Source organism: Ovis canadensis, chromosome Y (assembly GCF_042477335.2).
Source record: "Ovis canadensis isolate MfBH-ARS-UI-01 breed Bighorn chromosome Y, ARS-UI_OviCan_v2, whole genome shotgun sequence".
NCBI lineage: Eukaryota > Metazoa > Chordata > Mammalia > Artiodactyla > Bovidae > Ovis > Ovis canadensis.
The window spans coordinates 4,483,496-4,497,946 of record NC_091271.1 but is presented as its reverse complement, the minus strand read 5'-3'; positions in this window follow the sequence as shown (position 1 = coordinate 4,497,946).

Sequence of the window (14,451 nt, the reverse complement as noted above, 5' to 3'; positions counted from 1 at the left end):
CATTCATTGTCTAAACACCCAAAGTCCAGTCCTGTGTGGATTCACCAATAAAAATGCTAATGACAGTGCTTTGTATTCCTGTTTTGGTGGGGAAGGCAGTCGGCGGACATTGACAAATTTGGTGTCGTTGGTTTTTAATACACGAACTCCCGTGTGGTGTGGAGGAAATTGGAAAAGCGGAGATTTCGTTCTGTGTCCCAGGAGCCCAGCATGGTTATAAATCCGTTCTGTTCCAGGAGTTGGGGACCTATGGCTGGCAGATAAACACATCTATCGAATCTTAAATGTTTTGGCTGTATCCGTACAGCGGGAGTCTGTCTGCGACTCGAAACAGACCAAAGGAAACTAAAAATAAAATCCTCTAGCCCAGGGTCCCCGTTAAGATAATCTCTGTCGGTTCTTCGGAGAGTTACTCAGCGGGTGCGTTCCAAAGACCTGGGATTTCGAAGCGTTCCAAACAGTCTGAAGGATGCTCTGAAGGGTGGCTGCGGGATACCACGGGGCTACTGTCTGCCTCTGAAACTTCAAGGCTACTGGAGAACAAAGCCTTCTTGGCCTGAGTGGAGATGGTCCATATATAACACAGATTTCGAGACGTCAAGTGGGACCTGGAAGACCAAGAAGCATCCTAGCAGAGTGGGTGTCCGAACACGCGTTCACACACCTGTTCATCTCTCCTGGGTGAGCTGCTCACTGGCTTATGCAGAAAAGATCTTGATGGTTGTGGGCAGATTGAAATACACGTTCCTAAAATAAAACAACTGGGACTTGAGGGGAAAGAAGACACACAGAGAGATTCTTCTTATTTTTGTTTTGTAAGAGATTGATTGGTGCGTTTAATATATATATATATTTTTTTGTCTGTGCTGGGTCTTTGCTGCTGAGTCGGCTTCTTTATTGCGGTGGCTTCTGTTTCCTTTGGGCCGCTGTCTCTAGGCACAAAGGGCTTCAGTGGTTGGGAGTCGTGAGCTCTAGGGCACTCGAGCTTAGTTGCTCCATGCCATGTGAGGTCTTCCTGGATCAGGAATAGAACCCGCATCTCCTGCACTAGAATGGGCTAAGTTGCTTCAGTCGTGTCTGACTGTTTGCAGTTCTGTAGACCGTAGCCCACTAGGCTCCTCTGTCCAGGGGGATTCTCCAGGCAAGAACACTGGAGTGGGTCGCCAAGCCCTCCTCCAGGGGATCTTCCCGACCCAGGGGTCTGCTGCATTGCAGGAAGATTCTTGACCACTAGCACCACCTGAGAAGCCCTCCTGCACTGTAAGGCAGATGCTTAACCACTGGACCATCATTTGGTTTCATTCTGAAATGATGAATAGCCACAACCAAAGATTCAAGTGCAAGCAAAGGCCAGTCCATGGGATGAAGACATGTAAACCCTGCTTTTATGAGAGATTAAGTGGAATAGGGACCTGCAGAAGCGAAAAGCCAGAACTGTGTGTGTGGAAGCAAGCCAGCCGAAGGGACCCCGATGAGTCTCGCCTCTTGATAATCACGGCCGTGCTTAAATCCCTCCGTCTCTGTGTGCAAAGGCCTCCTAGGGACTGCTTCTCAATGGACAGAGTACAGAGAAAAGGTACAGAGATGAGGTTGTTTTTGGTCTTACCCGCTTGGGCTGCTGTAACCAAGTGCCATGGACTGGGAGACGCAGTGGACAGACACAGATTTGTCAAGGTGCTGGAGGCTGGGCAGTCCTCCACCAAGGTCCTGGACACACCTTCTGGCTGTGTCCTCAGATGAGGGAGGGAAAGCAGATTATGCTGTCTCCTCCTCTTCGTGTAAGGGCACTAAACCCATTATGTGGGGCCCCACCCTCATTACATCATCTACCCCATCATGTGCCCCCCAACCCTTACGACTTCATCTAAATGTAATGACCTCACAAAGCCTCCACTTCTGAATATGATCCCATGAGCACTTGGGGCTTCAGTGTGTGAATTTGTAGGTGGGGGCGGCGGTGGGGGGGGGCAGGTAATGCAAACATTCAGGTCCTAACAGTTGTCAAAGACCGGGACTCTCTGCTATTAAGAGACTCTGGACTCTCTCTGTTGCACCCCCGGCTTGATGAGTCAGACTGCCATATTGGAGGAGCCCACACCGCAGGTCAGGGAACCAAGCAAAGCCTTCGGCCGACAGCATGTGGAAGCGACAAGGTTCTCCGTCCATCAATTCGTGAGGGGCTGGATCCTTCCAACAGCATCACTTGGGGGTGATGTCCTTCCCACGTGGTTTCTGGGAGAGGACCACAGCGCTGACTCGAAGTTTCCATTTTATCCTGTGAGAGAGCCGTCCCCGCCTCCAAAGGAGAGGACCCAGCAGAGCCTCGATCTGCAGAAACTGGCAACGAACATCATTGTTTCAGGTAACTGCGTGACTTGGCAGGCAAATTTGAGATGATATGACAATCGGATACATATCGGCAGATAATCCATACAACATGGTAGCCCTTTCCAGATACTTCAAGGGCTTCCAGTGATGAAGACGGTTTAGATTTATTCCACTGATTTCCAAGAGCATATCACTGCCAAATGAGTGAATGCTGTAGGGGCTTTGCTCTTGCGTTGATGAGTCCCGCCTGACATTTTTCGACCCCATGGACTGTAGCCCACCAGGCTCCTCTGTCCATGGGATTCTCCAGGCAAGAACACTGGAGTGGGTTGCCATTCCCTCCTCCAGGGGATCTTCCCAACCCAGGGGTCAAACCCAGGTCCTCTTTGTCTCCTGCATTGCAAAGCAGGTTCTTTACCCACCGAGCCAACTCCTTGTGTAGTTCTCACATATATGGAGAGGCCTAAAATATTCCATTCAAGTCATCTCTTCAAGGCATATCATTCTAAGCACTCCCAGTGAAGGGGTTGTCCATAAGCTCTGAATTCACCCCCACCCCACCACCCTGGAATTATCAGACACCTTGGGGATGGTAACTTGATGGAAGAACTCGGTTCCCCTTGTTTTAAAGAGGGGCTTCCAGGCACCTTCGCTTAAGCCTCGAAGGGTTTGACAGAGTTGTCAGAATTCCCTGGGTTCAGCTCTGTAAGCAGAGCCCTTCAAAGTGACAGGTGCAACGTTTGAGTCTCTCAGTCTCAGGGCGGGAGATTAAAGTGTCTGTGAATGCCCCTCTCACCATCGTTTACAGCTGTGATGCTCACCCAGGAATGCAACTCCGTCTCCTTGGAGGAGCTCCGGGAGGTCACAGGGTCACCCCGGTGCTGTCCCCTGGCAGGGGGGGCCAAGCCCCGGAACCTCTCAGGGTTACGCTTCACACTGTTAACCTCCACCTTCTCTCCCAACTCCCGTGTTCTGCTCTCTGCTCTGTCTCTCCCCGTGACCTCTTTTCCTGGAACCTCCATCTCCTCTGTTTTAATTCTGATTGCTCCTCGGTCACAACAGCTCAGGGGCTCCTGGCCACTCCGCCTGTACATTCCCACGGAGGGTGTCCATGGACCCTCCTCCTTTTTGCCTTTTCATGCTGTTCATGGGGTTCTGGCAGCACGAATACTGGAGTGGTTTGTGGTTCCCTTGCCCAGTGGATCACGTTCTGTCAGAAGTCTCTGTCGTGACCCATCAGGTCATAGTGTCATCGAGTTATGCAAACCCATTTGCCACAATAAGGCTGTGATCCGTGAAGGGGAAAAGGACACCACTGACGAAAACGTGTATCCACCCCACGCTCCATATTTAATTGGCCTTGTTCTAATATGAAACTGTCCTGAAGGAAATTGGTCCTGAATATTCATTGGAAGTACTGATGCTAAAACTGAAGCTCCAATACTCGGGCCACCTGATGCAAAGAGCTGACTTATTGGAAAAGATCGTAATGCTGGGAAAGATGGAGGGCAGGAAGAGAAGGGGACGACAGAGGATGAGATGGTCGGATGGCATCACCGACTCAATGGACATGAGTTTGAGCAAACTCCAGGAGATGGTGAGGGACAGGGAAGCCAGGTGTGCTGCAGTCCCTGGGGTCTCAGAGAGTCAGACATGACTGAGCATCATCAGCGTCCTCCTTTGTCTGAGCTGGAAGTGGTAAAAGATGAAAATGACAGGCAGAGAGAATGGTTCCCGTGGGAGAAGCTCCCTGGTTTCAGGTCTCTGTGTATCTACTCACGTGGGTCAGTCTGCCCTCCCCAGACGCTGAAGACGCAGAAGTAACTTCATCCATGCAAGTGTCGTGTCAGCCGTACACAGGTAGACACTTCTTTTTCTGAATGTAAAGGTGATTGATTATTTGACCTGGGAGTAAGACAGAGGGGCTCGTAGCTTTGCTGGAAGAGCATCAGGGAGACTTACCAGCACCCTGGCTGAGAGGGGAGTCTAGCCTGGGACTGGGGGAGGCACTTTAGTCCCTGTAGGGTCTAGTGTGGCCCCAAGTTATGGGGTCATCCCATGTCTTGTAGCCTCAATGTCTCTTCATGTCCCTAGTGCTAAACACCCATGTCCAGCAAGTGTCCATCCACTCAGCCACCGACCGCTTGTTCTTAGGGGGCCGCCTCTGAGCAGGTGGGTTCTTTCCCCGCTGCTTGGCAGTGATTAGTTTCCAGGGGTAGCTCTGCAGCCATACTCTCTTTGTAGGTGGGGGAATAGCTCTCGTTCACCTTCGTGACCTTGGACTTGAACTCTGAAAACTCCAGGGTGCTTCAGATACGCTCACAGACTCAATGCACTATTCAAATCGTATGCATATCCCAAGGGATAGGTAAGTTGGCGACTCTATTTTCCTTGCCTTCAACTGGACTAATTCTTAGGAGCCATGTCGAGCTTAACTTAAAAAAAGTGAACACAAACCCGCTTTGGTACCATGGTAGTTATTACAATGCTCCTTTTTTTTTTTTTTTTTTTGGTGATTTTATGTGAAAGAGAAGGAAAACGGGGACGGACTTAGGCCAAGGCAAGCTCTGTTTCTGATCTCTGGGAGACAGCATCAGCATGTAAGCGTGATGCAGCTCTCTGCGTATAAAGGGTCATTTCGCACAGGCACACATCGTAAGTGCGGAATAGAATTTACACCCCTGCAGGCTTTAATTTCGTATTTATGAAATTTTTATAGGCTCTCTAATAGAGACAATGCCTCGAGTTTTTTGCCAAGGTGTGAAAAATAGTTGGTAGCAGGTGGATGTACCCACCACTGTCCTTCAGATGTGAGAGTAGAGATATAAATATTGGAGACATTTTCTGATGAAAGGCTGAACTCTTGTGGAGGGGTGAATCCCATGCCCTGCTGTGCTACTAGGCACTTTGAAATATATTATCCTATTTAATGCTTGTAAAACCCACTAAGATAGGACGCGGGCTACCCTGATGGCTCAGACAGTAGTGAATCTGCCTACAATGCTGGAGACCTCGGTTTGGTCCCTGGGTGGGGAGGTTCCCCTGCAGAGGGAATGGCTACCCACTTCAGTATTCTTGCCTGGAGAACACCCAGGGACACAGGAGCCTGACGGGCTACAGTCCATGGGATTGCAAAGTGTTGGACAGGACTGAGTGACTTACGCTTTCACAAGGGAGAACTCAATGGCTTTTTCATACACAAGGGACTGAGGCCCAGAGCTGTGGTCGCAGCGCTTATAAGTGATGAGTGTGTTGGAGGCTGGATTCCCTCATGCTGAGAATGTTTCTCTACCAGGCTCATCCTCTCACTTGCGAGGTATCCTGTATATGTATATGTATATGAGAAGGAAATGGCAACCCACTCCAGGAGTCTTGCCTGGAAAATTCCATAGACAGAGGAACCTGGTAGGCTACAGCCCATGGGGTCGCAAAGATTCAGACACGACTGAACACATCAACACACACACACACACACACACACACACACACACACACACACGGTAACCTGACTTCCTTTTCCTAAATGCACCCGATACCATCTTTTTGGCTTATTCTCCTCGTGAACCTGTTTTTCCACGGTCCACTTCAGCCACTTGTACTTGTCTGCCTTGGGTAACAAATGGTTCCTGGTACGTATTATAGAGACGCATATATTTCCATCTATCTGCATACGAAGCGGGGAGACTCCAGCCAGTCAGAGGGTTCTTCGAATAATCTGCCCTCATGCATCCAGATGAGGACAAATGCTGAGAGCCGGCCAGTGCTGGCCAGCCTCGGAAGTCCCCACTCTGACCTTCGAGCTGGCTGCTGCCCTTCCTCTCAGACGTGACTCCCTTGTTCTTATCCGTAAAGGGAAACGCACGTGTTTGCCCCCACAAGCCCTTACATACCACACTTCCCTTCCAGTGTCGTACGCATTAATCATCCACTGAGTAGAAATGCCAGCAGCCAGGACAATCAAGTTCTCAGCTTTGCCCTTTGCCTTTGTGTGAACGTATACCTGGTTTTTCCTTCTGTCTGGCCTTTTTATCTCCACCACACCTAAAAATGCCTTCCCTGCTGGCTCAGACGGTAAAGAATCTACCCATGAAGCGGGAGACCTGGGTTCCATCCCTGGGTCAGAAAGATCCCCTGGGGAAGGGAAAGGGAACCCACTCCAGTATTCTTGCCTTGAGAATCTCATGGACAGAGGAGCCTGGTGGGCTACCATCCATGGTGTCACAAAGAGTTGGACATGCCTGAGTGAGTAACACACAACCCTCCTAAGAAAGCAAGCACAGAGCCCCAAAGAAGGGGGTCACGCAGCTCTTCCTATGGGTTGCTGAGCTTGACCACCTCGACCCAGTCGTGGAATGACACCGGTGAGGAATTAGCAGGACTACAAAACACAAGGAGGAAGACCTGAAACAAACACACACAAAGGCAATGTCCTTTCCAGATTCCTGAGTAAAAGCGGGACTGGAGCATAACTACAAAGGTGACCTAGCTCAGTTCAGTTCAGCTGCTCAGTCGTGTCTGACTCTTTGAGACCCCATGGACCGCAGCACGCCAGGCCTCCCTGTCCATCACCTACTCCTGGAGTCTACTCAAATTCATGTCCACTGAGCTGGTGATGCCATCCAACCATCTCATCCTCTGTCGTCCCCTTCTCCTCCCACCCACAATCTTTCCCAGCGTCAGGGTCATTTCCAATGATTCAGTTCTTCACAATCAGGTGACCAAAATATTGGAGTTTCAGCTTCAGCATCAGTCCTTCCAAGGAATATTCAGGACTGACTTCCTTTAGGAGGGACTGGTTGGATCTCCTTGCAGTCCAAGGGACTCTCAAGAGTCTTCTCCAACACCACAGTTCAAAAGCATCCATTCTTCAGCGCTCAGCTTTCTTTATAGTCCAACTCTCACATCCATAATGACCACTGGAAAAACCATAGCCTTGACTAGACGGACCTTTGTTGGCAAAGTAATGTCTCTGCTTTAAGATGACCTAGGCTGTTCATCCTTTCTTTGGAAGGACTGATGCTAAAGCTGAAACTCCAGTACTTTGGACACCTCATGCGAAGAGCTGACTCATTGGAAAACACTCTGATGCTGGGAGGGATTGGGGGCAGGAGGAGAAGGGGACGACAGAGGATGAGATGGCTGGATGGCATCACTGACTCGATTGACGTGCGTCTGAGTGAACTCCAGGAGTTGGTGATGGACAGGGAGGCCTGGCATGCTGTGATTCATGGAGTCGCAAAGAGTCGGATACGACTGAGCGACTGAACTGAACTGAAGCTGTTCAAAATAAAATAGATGCAGAAACTTGCCAGTGGTCCACTTTCCGACAGCTCCTTCTCAGCCTCGGTTGCCTGTCCTGCCTCGTCTACATGCCCAGTAACCTCCGCCGTTGTCAGAGCCTGGCTCTGTGTCTGCTGGTTGACGGTGCATGTCCGCCTACCCTCTGCCTGTCAACAGAACTCTCCCTGCACGCATCCCACGCAGTCTCTGTGGACAGCTCCCACACTGCTCATGGTCCTGCCTGACTAGCATCACCCACTTGCATGCCTTGGATGAACTTCAGCCTCGAGGAGGCCGCCAGTAGGGATCATGGACCTCTCTCTTCTACACATCCATTGCTCCAGGCTCACCCTCCTTCCTTTTGGTCTCCCTGAAGAAAGACACACTCATAGATCCAGTCGTCGTGATACCTGAGGTTCAACTTACACATGCTTCCCTCCCTTTCATCGCTCCCCTCCCTCTCATCGCTCCCCTCTCAGCCTGAAGTCTCCAGTAAAATCCTGCCTGGCTGACTCTCTAGATGCCCCTGGTTTGGGGGTGAAGGCATGGCTGCAAGAAGCTTGGAGAGGGAGACAAACATTCAACAGAAGCAGCAGAGACACTTGGGTGATGATTCATCAGGTTCACGGCTTTCTCTCCCCACTCCTTTCCCTTGGGCAGTGAGGCAGGCAGGAGCAGAAATCAGTCTGTTTCTCCTCTGTCTGTTCAGTGTGGGCGTGAGTTGCTCAGTCGTGTCTGACTCTTTGCAATCCCACAGACTGTGTGTATGTATATATATATGTGGGGGTGTGTATCTGTATATATTTATATATATGTGTGTGTGGGTGCGTATATGTATCTATTTTTGTTGCTGTTTTAATCGCTCAGTCGTGTCTGACTCTTTGTGACCCCATGGGCTGCAGCCCTCCAGGCTCCTCTCTGCCCATGGGATTCACCAGGCAAGAATACTGGAGTGGCTTGCCATGCCCTTCACACTGGGTGGTAAGCGCCCAGGGAGTGTTCACGAAGGGTGACAATGATGCCTGACTGTTGCAGCTGTTGCAGCTTGAGGGCTCTGGAGTGCAGGGTCTATAGCTGTGGCAGAACACGGGCTTAGCTGGGGGCGAGGATCTTCGTGGACTGGGGTTCAAACCCGTGTCCTCTGCACTGGCAGGTCGATTCTTAACTACTGCAACCACCAGGGAAGCCCCGATTCCAGCTTTGCACTCTCTTCCCTGGGAACCTTCCAGCAGAGAGAGAACTTCCGTCCAATGGATAAGTTAAGACGGAGAAGGCCCGTGTATTGTGAGCACACATCAGGTTTTCTGAATGCCCACCCCCTCCCGCCCTGATTACCAGCCATGGTCTGTATACACACGTGGGTACATCCTCCCTGGTGCGTGCTTGAACGCTTCCTGCAGCTCACAGCATCCCTTGACCCTCCTCTATGTGTTGTTAGTTCTGGAGCCTCTGGAATCACATCATCTCTAAAGTCAAAATCACCAATGAAGAAATACGGCATGCGGTGCCGAAGTCAGGAAGGCACCCCCTTGAATGAGTCCTCGCAAGTATCATTAAGGCATCACACACGAAACAACATGAGCCTACTTACCCCTGAGCTATGGCTCTGTGAGACGGTGTGTAGGACTGTGCAGTTTATCTCCTCCACGGATTGCTCCAGGCCATCATCTGAAGGTCTCAGACCACCCCCACCACCAGCTGATTTTGACTTCCATCCTCTTATGTAAATCCCTCAGCCATGTAAAACAGGACTGTGCCTTTTTCTTGCCCAAGGAAGAGATGCCTCAGACTCGGAGACAGGTAAACCTCTGATTAAAATTTTAGCAGTCATCCCATTCCTAAGAGAGCAGGTCAAGATAAACGTGGCTTCCCATGGGACTGTCCTCAAGAGAGGACCACGGTTGCCCTTGTGTGGTCCTTCACCTGCCTGCCTTCTCCCACTTAAACCTGGCTGATGGGCAGAGCAGCTGCTCTGGAGTGATGAGGAGGACTTCCCTGGAGGTCCAGTTATGTAAAGAGCCAATGCAAGGGACACGAGTTTCAGTCCGTGGTCCAGGAACATCCCACAAGCCTCGGGGTAACTCAGCCCTCTCGCCACAAGTACTGAGCTTGTGCTCTGGAGCCCGAGAGCCTCACCCACTGAGCCCGAGGGCCAGAAGTACTGAAGCCGGAGCACCCTCGAGCCCTGGCTTTGCAACAAGACACCACCGCAGTGAGAAGCCTGCACAGCACAATGAAAGAGTAGCCCCCGTCTCAGCACAACTAGAGAAAAGCCTGCAGGAGGCAATGAATACCCAGCGCAGCTACAAATTCTTTAATTAAAAAATAAAAAAAGAAGTGGTGATGAGTTTGGGACCGTGAGGTCCTTTTTCCCTCTCCCTACAGATGCCACCCTTCCTGAGATTCCTGCCAACAGTGATTACTTGTGGATGTCTGGGGGAACTCTGTGTTTCTTTTTCCAGTGGTCACGCATGGATGTGAGAGTTGGACCATAAAGAAAGGTGAACGCCAAAGAATGGATGGTTTTGAACTGTGGTGTTGGAGAAGACTCTTGAGAGTCCCTTGGACTGCAAGGAGATCCAACCAGTCCATCCTAAAGGAGATCAGTCCTGAATATTCCTTGGAAGGACTGATTCTGAGGCTGAAACTCTAACACTTTGGCCACCTGATGCAAAGAGCTGACTCACTGGAAATAACCCTGAGGCTGGGAAGGATTGAAGGCAGGAGGAGAAGGGGACGACAGAGGATGAGATGGTTGGATGGCATCATCGACTCAACGGACATGAGTTTTAATAAACTCTGGGAGTTGGTGATGGACAGGGAGGCTTGGTGTGCTGCAGTCCATGGGGTTGCAGAGTCGGACACGACTGAGGGCCTGAACTGAACTGATGACGACATTTCTTTGCATCAGCTCCCATAGCGAAATGGGTCCTGGTGGGCTGGGCCATCGTGACAGTCTTCTGGGAGATGCCAGTTGTCAGCCTTGTAACAGAGGGCTGACTTTTTAACTCCCTTTGCTTAGGTGCTATCTGGCTCTAAAGGCAGTGTATGTGTGTGTGTGTGTGGCGGTGGGGGGAGGGGTTCTTTGTGAGAATGGCGACCAGTGAAAGAAAGGACACAAGGACATTGTGTATCCTTTTCTTTCTCAGTAAGTGTGGAGTGGGGTTACATTAAATTAGGCTCTGTGTCCTCATTCTCCTATGCTGTGGTTAGTCATTCAGTCGTGTCCAAATCTTTGCAAACGTCCATGGGATTCTCCAGGCCAGAATAATGGAGTGGGTAGCCTTTCCCTTCTCCAGGGGATCTTCCTGACCCAGGGATCGAACCCAGGTCTCCTGCATTGCAGGCAGATTCTTTACCGTCTGAGCCACCAGGGAAGCCCTCCTCTTGGGGCCTCATCCAACAAGGCTCGCAGCCTGGGATCAGATAGCAGGTCTGTGCTGGTTCTGTCTGCCACGTGACCTTCCCATCCATCAACTGCCAGCTTGGAAGGCAGTGGTGGCATGGAGATGGCAGCGTGGAGCCCACTCCCCCCCTCCACTTCCCCTAAAACCCCCCAACACCCCCTGCCCATCCCAGCCATGGGTGGGCAACCAGTGGACTCAGTAGGCAAGGCAAGCACACACTGTGAGTTTAGGTGAGTCTCGGCTGTTAAGGAGAAGGGCACCCTGGTCCTGATCAGAAGCCAGCCTGATTGCCAGGCAGAGCTGCCTGAGCCTTGAGGATCGATCAGCCGCACTTACAGGAGGGTTTGCAGCTGCTGTCCTGGGAGGCTTCGTTAACAGAGGCTGGCTTGCTGAATGAGATGGAATTTAGTGCTGCCAAAATTAATGTGCTGCTGTCTGAGCATCCTTCACCTGATAACACAAAATCAAGTTTATGTGGTAGGAAACAGGACTCCTGTTGAGAGCTGAAACATTTCAGAGGAGAAAAGAAGAGGATGGTTTTAAAGAGTTTGCGGCGGTGAGTCAGATGAACAAATGTTTTGCGTCTCTCCTGATGGCTCAGAGCCAATTTTAAAATGTAACTACTGAATATGACCCTGATGCTGGGGAAGATTTGAGGCGGGAGGAGAAGGGGACGACAGAGGATGAGATGGTTGGATGGCATCACCCACTCGATGGACAGGAGTTTGACCAAGCTCTGGGTGATGGTGAAGGACAAGGAAGCCTGGAGTGCTGCAGTCCATGGGGTCTCAAATAGTTGGACACAGCTGAGCAACTGAACAACAAAATGTGATCTGACAAGAGCTAAATAGTTATGGTGCCTATTTTATTTTCCTGCATTGAGGTTTAGGATATTTTTCCCATTAGATAAAGTGAAAGTGTTAGTTGCTCAGACGGGTCCAACTCTTTGTGACCCCGAGGACTGTAGCCCGCCAGGCTCCTCTGTCCATGGAATTCTCCAGGCAAGAATACTGGAGTGGGTTGCCATGCCCTTCTCCAGGGGATCTTCTCCACCCAGGCATCAAACCCAGGTTTCCCTTATTAGGAATACGGATGGACTACAGCTTGGTAGCCTTGGGAAAGAAGACTCTAAGACATGGAAGTTCAGCATTTAAACCTTAGAGAGGCTGGGTGGGGAGGGTTGTTTCCAAGTGTTGGCTTTGATTAGAATCTGAAGAAGAAATTTTAATAAACTATCTCCTTGTTTCAGATGCCAGACTTGCTTCTGCATCTGCAATGTGTATAGAATACACTCCCTCCCACTGAATTACAGTTCTTCAGTGATGTGAAAGTCGGTCAGTCATGTCCGACTCTTTGTGACCCCGTGGACTATACAGTCCATGGAATTCTCCAGGCCAGAATACTGGAGTGGGTAGCCTTTCCCTTCTCCAGGGATCTTCCCAACCCAGGGATGGAACCCAGGTCTCCCGCATTGCGGGCGGATTCTTTACCAGCTGAGCCACCAGGGAAGCCCAAGAATACTGGAGTGGGTAGCCTTTCTCTTCTCCAGGGGATCTTCCCAAACCAGGGATCGAACCCAGGTCTCCTGCATTGCAGGCAGATTCTTTACTGTCTGAGCCACCAGGGAAGCCCAAGAATACTGGAGTGGGTAGCCTATCCCTTCTCCAGCGGATCTTCATGACCCAGGAATTGAACCAGGGTCTCCTGAATCGCAGGCATATTTTTTACCAATTGAGTTATGAAGGAAGCCTCTTTTCCATGATAAAAGGTTTTAATTAAGTAACTCCCCTCTGTTTAGATTTCAGAGACTTTACCAAAAAGAAAAAAAGAATCCTTGATCTTCTGTATGGCACTGTTCAAACAGGTTTCTGCTTCATCTTTCTTGAGCAACTAATTAAGAAATTGTTATTCCTAAAATGATGTTAATGGATGTACTATAATTTGTGAATCTTAGTTTTAAAGCCCATTTCTTAAAAATTTTTTATGGAATAGGAATACCACTTTTTTTTAAAATCAGTGTATGTATAATTTATGTCTTTCTTCTCAACACATTTTTAGAAATGAACCACACAGAGTATTATCATGTTTATTCCAAGGCTTGTTTGATGGCCAAATATGGTATTCATCTTGTGATTTAGTAATGTGTTTGAACATCTAGAAATAAAGACCTTTAAAAAAACTTCAGATGGTGTCTTAAATATCTAGAGGTCATTAAATCTTAAAATCTGTATTTATTTATTTTGTAAGTTTATCCAGGTATGTTTTGAACTTTTAAAGACTGAGGTCTATTTGAACCACTGAAACTTATCATCTCACGAATCTACACTTCCTCTAAGTTGTTCAGGTAAATAAAATTAAAATGTAGTGAAGAATCTTCAATGTCAACTAAAAACCTGTTCTTACAGAAACAAGAGTAAAGTTTAGCAGTTAACCACATAGTATGTCTGTGGGTCATCTATTTTACATCTGATTTTAGCCACAAAAAGCGATCACTTGGAGATTGCTCTGTAGTTATACCGAGAAGCCGCAGTCTTGTTGCTGAATCACACTCAGGGCGTCTCACCCCACACAGTATAGCCACTCTCCTCACACCAGGTTGCAGCGAAGGAAAGTCCAATGTTTCCTGCAGGCACCAAGCAAGGAGTCCAGGCACCTGGTGCTTCAAAGAGCCAAATGCCCCAAGGACTCGAAGGGAAAGCTTTTTAGAGACTGGCGGAGGGAAAGGAGTTGCGGAGTGTGTGGTCAGCTCGTGGACATCCTTCTGACTGGCTGGTGGTGAGGGAATCGGGGGCGGGGGTCAACATCGTTAACCTTCTGATTCCGAGGTCCGGGGTCTGTGTGCCGATGGTCAGCATCATAGTCAACTCCTTCTGTCTGGTGGGGGCTTTAGAACCTGCAAAATTGCTCAAAGGGACATTGCTCAGAATATTATCTACAGCCCTTTAGGAGGAAGTAAAGGTCCTTGACTTTGTTCAATGGATAAACTATTAAGTGTTTCATCTTGCTGGACTAATCTCCTTTGGTTTTGCCTTCTCTCTCTTCTCTGACTTACTTTGCTCTTTAGAACTCGGAGAAGGTCTAGGAGGCTCCAGGTTTCCCACAAACGAGAGGTGGTGGACACAAGGGGGGGCGTCTGTCCAGAAGACCTCCCTGAAAGGTCCTCCTTGGCTCCAGTTTCAGCATTTTCATCTTGTTGCTAGTGTAGAAGATGGTGTCGCTGCTTATACCCCTCAGTAATCTGCTGAGGTGTAACACAGCAACGCAAAGCGCAGTGGCTTACGATGGCATGCATTTATTCTCTCAGTCTTGGTGGCTTCAGGAGGCTGAGCTGGGGGTTTCCAGGTCAGGGTATCTCGTGACGTCAGCTAGGACTGCAGTCATGTCAAGGCCTGACTGGGACTAGATGGTCAGCTTGTGAGACGATTCACCTGAGTGG